The sequence below is a fragment of the Saccostrea cucullata genome, unplaced genomic scaffold (genome assembly GCF_032062105.1).
Source record: "Saccostrea cucullata isolate Sc308-1 unplaced genomic scaffold, CSIRO_AGI_Scuc_v1 ctg1386, whole genome shotgun sequence".
Taxonomy (NCBI): Eukaryota; Metazoa; Mollusca; class Bivalvia; order Ostreida; family Ostreidae; genus Saccostrea; species Saccostrea cuccullata.
This window is the reverse complement of record NW_026923571.1, coordinates 108,263-114,633: the sequence shown is the minus strand read 5'-3', so window position 1 is coordinate 114,633 and position 6,371 is coordinate 108,263.

Below are 6,371 nucleotides of genomic sequence, written 5' to 3'. Positions count from 1 at the left end.
ATAAATGTTTGAGTTGTTATATAATTAAGGTGTATGTCAAAAAGCGAAGTGATAAGACTGAACGAACAAATGTATGGCTTTAATATTTTAAAAATACAGTATTTGTTAGGATCAATGAATAAGGAAACTTTTTTATACCATTTAATAAACTCTTCACATAAAATACATGTATGCAATTGAAATATGCAGTTATCCAGGTCTACAACGACCATGATATTTCCCGAATTCCCCAGCGTCTGGTACACAGATCAAGCCATGAGCACATGGACATTGTTCTATCGCGTGCTGGACATAGCAGACGTCATTCTCCACCAACAGAGGAGCGCAGTAATTGGTCACTCTCCGATGACGTAATGACATGGCGTCATATGACCCCCTTTTCCCCAAATCGTTCCAGATATGGAGGCAGCACTCATTTACACCACATTCCGGATGGCATTTGTACCAATCGAGATTTTGTGAATGGGCAGAATGAATAAAAACCTAAAAAAAAATAAGACCCTAAAGATATGAATTTATTCCAGGTCCAACTGAGTCTTACCGCATTGCTTCATATTTACGTGTACTTGATTTGGACCAATCTTTACCCAGAGTTGTAGCGAAGCGAACGACAACTCTGGGTAGAGATTGGATTTGGACCTGGACTTGAACAATAACTCCAAATTTAACAACATGTATTTATTATGATAAATTATACAGTGTTATATTAAAACCTAATCAACCACATCATCTGGGGTCTTTCCATCAGAGGTCACGGGTTAAATTTTGGTCTGAGAATCACCTGTCAGGCTCTCGTTCCGTATATGAGGCGTCCCTACTTATCAAATTATCATTAATAAAAACATACCCCACCCCTATCTAACCACAACCAAAATTTCTCTTTAGCATCAAACTCTCTAGCATACATAATGCCAAGGAATTGTGCATTGGGAACACTAACATAAGAGAGTTAATCATATTGTCAATAACATTTCGATAAAAATGTTCAATACTACATTTATATACAAACAGCAAAACTATTCTGAACTGAGAGTAAAAGGAATATATGATGGGCTGGGGCATATCCTATATGTGTCTTCATACATGGTGAATGAGTTGTATAAAATCATTTTTGCAACTTAAAGATCCGCTAAAATATCATTGTTAGAAAAGTCCTTGGCGTAACTGAAATACAATATTATCTAAAATGCTTACCAGGATATTCACTACCAAAAGAAAGTTTAGAAAGAACATGTCATAAAATCAAGGTGGTTGACACTGGAATTCCCGAATTTATCAAGGATCTCCGATAAGGTAAATGCGTGTAAAGATACATATAGATAACTTTAACACGATATTTACACGGTTCACTATTGAAGTCAATGTTATTTTTATATTCAACATTGAAATAGTGTCATTAATTTTTTTTAATCAATTTAAAGCGATATTCTATCAAAGTGAATGTGGAAATATTAGAAAAACGACAAAACACCTTATTTAATTTTTTTCCCTTTCTCCACATGCAATAAGTGCTGTAAAATACTTAATTATACATCTAATGTTATTACTCTATATAATTGATACCATATAAAGGTCTGTCTATTTCACCGAGAAGAGACTATTTCCCCCATCTGAGGACTACTCCCTGAAAAATCAGAGCGACTCCCTGTCAATTAATTTAATATACTATTAATTAAAATCCATATTTACAAGATACAAGATATTTTATTTACCAATCAAGGGGCCCGAACGGCTTTTCAACATATATAAATGCACAATTTAATTAAACATTTATTTTCTATATACAGTGTACGTTTTCAGTTTCACAGCCTCCGTGTCTAGCAGTGTATTCTAACCCGCGACGTACAGTATTCATGATCGTTATGACTGGTGGGTAATGGCCTAATGATTAATACAAAAACTTAAGTCAGCATTCGACGTAATGATAGATTTTGTTTGTTGAATGACAATAACGTTGTATCGAACAAGGGAACAAGGGTGTAGCAACGGGGGGGGGGGGGGGGGGGGGGGGGGGGGGGGGCTGACCCCCCACTTTTTTTCCCAACCTTACTTACACATGTAATATAGGAAATGTTAATAGAAAGCCTGGTTGCCCCCCCCCTTCCCCATGCACTTTTAGTGATATTAGAATTGGTACTAAAAGTAACACTGAGAAAAAGGAAACTTACCCCCCCCCCCCCCCCCCACACACGAAATAGGATTTTCGACTTTGGGCAACTTTTTCCTCATTATCTTTTTTTTTTTTTACTTTTTCAGGTAAGTAAAAAAAAAATTCTTTGCCCCCCCCCACTTTCAAAAACGACTGAAGACGAACATGACAAACAGGCGCAGATCCAGAAAATTTACCCAGGGGGGGGGGGGGTCCACCCCTGTCAAAAAAGAATTTCAATCCAGAAGAAATTTCTTGACAAGCAAAAAAAAAAAAAACCTAAAGTCGTCAAAATTTCAAAATCCTATTTCATGGGGGTTGGGGGTGGGTGGGTGGGTAGGCGAAGACTTTTCATGCTTCAAATCTTTAACTTTTCAGACAACTTTTATACAAGTTCACATTAACTAGGGGGGTCTGCGTTTTCTGAGGGGGGGTCCAAGTTAACTTTTTCCTTGCTTTTGTATATAAATTTAATAACCTGGAAATTCCAGGGGGGGGGGGTCCTGACCCCCCCCCCCCCCCCGGGGCATAACAAATGTTCAAAATGCTACTCCCCTATACAGCTCGGATCAAGTAGTTAAATTGCAAACATTTCTTTACTTTGTGAGCAAACAATTAAGCCTGTCTTTTTTTCTCCGTTCGATTCTCTGCAACCACATGACTTTCATTTTTACCCAGATGCGTGATAGTGCGCATATTACGTAACTGCTGTTTTGACGATGGGCAACATGATGTGGACTAGTATAGAATTGAGTGGAGTGGAGTGGAATGGAGTGTGTCATTTGAACGATGAAAGATATATATGTAAATATAACGAACAGTATTCAAGATCAAAAGTCCATAAAACAATACAAATAGGAGCAGAGGAAACACGGATCTCTAAAACATCAGAAATGGGATCAGGTGCCATGGAGGAGTGAGCATCCCCCTGCTGACCGGTCACACCCGCAGTGTGCTCATTGTCATGATCGGGAAATAACGGGAAAATCCGTCGTCAATTCACTGTATAAATAATGGACTAACGATTAGCATGGAAAACGTCAGTCAGCATTTGAATCAATTAAAAATTGTAATGCTGACAAGGTCATTGTATCGACAATAGAACTTACGAAATGACGACTTTAAACGAGACTGTTGATATTCTTGTTGCATAAACTTGATAGTCAATAATTTACCTCGTTTTAGAAATTGTTCATACGCAGAGCATGCTCTTGCGTATCGAATCAACTGAGATATATTAACTACGTACAGGTGATGAAGGTATATTACTTCATAAGTTAAGGAGGTTGACGATAGAAAATTTAAAGTCATCACTTTTATTATTGTTTTCAGTTAAGTGTGAAGTTTTACGTTACGTTACTCACAATCTATTTGACAGCTGCGCTCAAGGTAAATAGTACAGGTCTCCTAACTGCAAGCTTTACGACTGGAACTTTCTTCTTATCCCTGATTGGCTGCTCGTGCAACAGACTATTTCCGTGTCAATGTTGATAATATGAGTTGACCAATCACATGAATTGCTTACTCTGGATGCATCTGACGAAAAAGATCGTGACATAATGCAAAACTTCACAGTTAACTGCAAACTATTATATCAGAGCTTGGTCGTTAGAATACCCTTAACGTCTTTTTCAAGTAACATATTCAAATGTGAAACAGCTAGATGTGTCAAACTCTGTGGTATCTTTTATCTCAAGCTCACCAGGATATATCGCATCGACATAAGAATGGAAATTACAATAATTCATATGGAGAAATGACGTGCAGTTTATTCATGAGGTTGCTCCCGCGTGATTTACTTCTCATTAATATTCATATGATCCTGCAAAAACTCAAATTATACCATTTCTTTAATTTTTTAATATAAAAACATGCAAGACTTTTTTATTTAAATTTCTTTAAACACTCGACATATCTAAATGGGTAGAATTTAGCGTTATCGTCGGTTGGCGATTAATGATACCGTATAGGTCAGGCGAATGCAAAAAATTGCCGTTTTTGATTTTAAAAGGCGGTCGTAACTCTTCGTACAATTTTATAACAGCAATATTTTCTAAAACTAGACCTTCGTTTGCACCTATAAATCGGGGGAAGAACTCTGTCATCATGCAATAAACACTTACATTTAATCACCAAAAATGATAAAAACACTAATTCAATTATCTTTTCTTCAATAAAACATTGTACTCTCGCTTCGAATTTTCAAATCAAAAAAGGCGGTCGCAACTTTCACTTTGGCATCAACATTATTGTTATTTCCGGTAAAGGATATAAAGAAAAAACAAAAGATCGGTGGAAGAACTTTATCCGAAATAGTAAGAATATAAAAATTGGCAATTTTTTGTAAGTTCTCTATATAATCCTTTTTAGAATCTGCCGCCATTATAGCTCCAATATGGCGAATATGTAAATGAGCAGAATGAACACCATTTCTCCATATGTGTTAATTAACAATACGTCGTCGATATATCTAAATGTCGAATTGAAGGCTATAGCAAGTGTTTTCTTCTTTTCACGCACATTAAGCTTTCGAACAAATTCCGCTTCATATGAATACAAAAATAAGTATGACATACCTACATTAGTATATTTCTTCTTTCCTTTCCTTTTTTTTCCGGGGGGGGGGGGGGGGTGGTGTTACAAGTACGTACATATGCTCACACAGTATGTACTATTATACAGGACAGGTTTCTTTCTGAATTTTCTCTCAGTTATATGTTTTCGTGTCGATCGCCCACCTGGCGCAGTGGTTAAAGCATGTGCTCTAGAGTCGTGAAAGAATGAGTTGAAATTTACGTTGCGGGTTTGAATCCCTCAACGGGACGTGGATGAGACAGCATAAACCGAGGTCCCGCCTGTCGCAGTAGGTGATGGCACGATAAAGATCTTCCCGCTCAATGGCCCTCAGTGCCAAGTAAAGCCTAGGACACAAGGTTGCATATATTTATATGATGAAAAAAATTCTCGAGAGGGACGTCAAACAACACAAAAACCCATTATAGTTTTTCGTCTCATTCCGATCCGCAATATTTTAACCCATTCTATGCTTTACAGTGAGCCACGATAAACCACAAATTCAAATTTCGGAGCTTAGAACGATCGTGAGCCATGGCAGTTTGGGGTGTTATTGAATGCAAACGTAAAGCCAAAGGTACGTTGTATAAGAATATAGGCCTTGTTTAGAATTGATTTTTAGATTTTACTGAGCTGTAAATTCTATTTTAAAACGAGAAAATTACAGCAGAGTTTAAATGTTTCCGCCACAACGCTTGATCGACCTTGTTGAGAGGGCTGTTCTTTATCTACCTAAACAGTCCAGTCCAATACGAAAATTTGTAATATTACAAGTTTTCGTAATATAAAACTTTAATTACGATTTTTCGTAATGTAGTTAAATTACGAATACGCGTAATATAGTTAATTGTAAGAAACTATATTACGAGTTTTCGTAATCAAGACAAATTCAAGCATTGAAGAAATTTAGTGGTGGGTAGCAAAGTATGACGTCAGTAATATATCAGATTTCACGGCTAATGATAGCATGCGGTCAGATTGGTCAGTTACGCCTATCAGAAAGCAAGGAAATTCAAGAAGAAAGTATCGCCAGCGATGGGTGAGTGGACAATTTCTTTTATTATTCTTTTATAGGAATTTTCCCACGGATAAGACCAATTTTCCAGTAAATTTCAATATTCGCTCAAGCATGTAGCATTGGTCTATATCACCCGAACTCCCTACTTTTCTTCCGAAGTCTACCCTAAAAATCACACCCTCGTTTCATAATTCAACTGTTCGTGCAATTCGTATTAAAATACACAGAATTTCAAATCTCAGTAAGCGTCGTACAAGTTATCGCCCGTGACATCTCGTATTAAACGCCATACTTTGCTACCCGCCACTCAATTTCTTGCAATGCTTGAATTTGTCTTGGATTACGAAAACTCGTAATATAGTCTCTACAATCTGCTATATTACGCATATTCGTAATTTAACTACATTACGAAAAATCGTAATATACGAGGGTTGATCCAAAAGTTCGTGGAATTTGTTCACATTCTATTTATTTTTCAGTGGAATTGGTTGAAAATTACAAATGACAATATAGGCACATGTTGATTATTTTAAATAAAAAAAAACATTTTAAATATTAATGATAGTAACTTAATGGCAGTTGCCATAGAAACGGATGTTTGGAAAGGCGGGGGAGCATGAACGCGTTTAT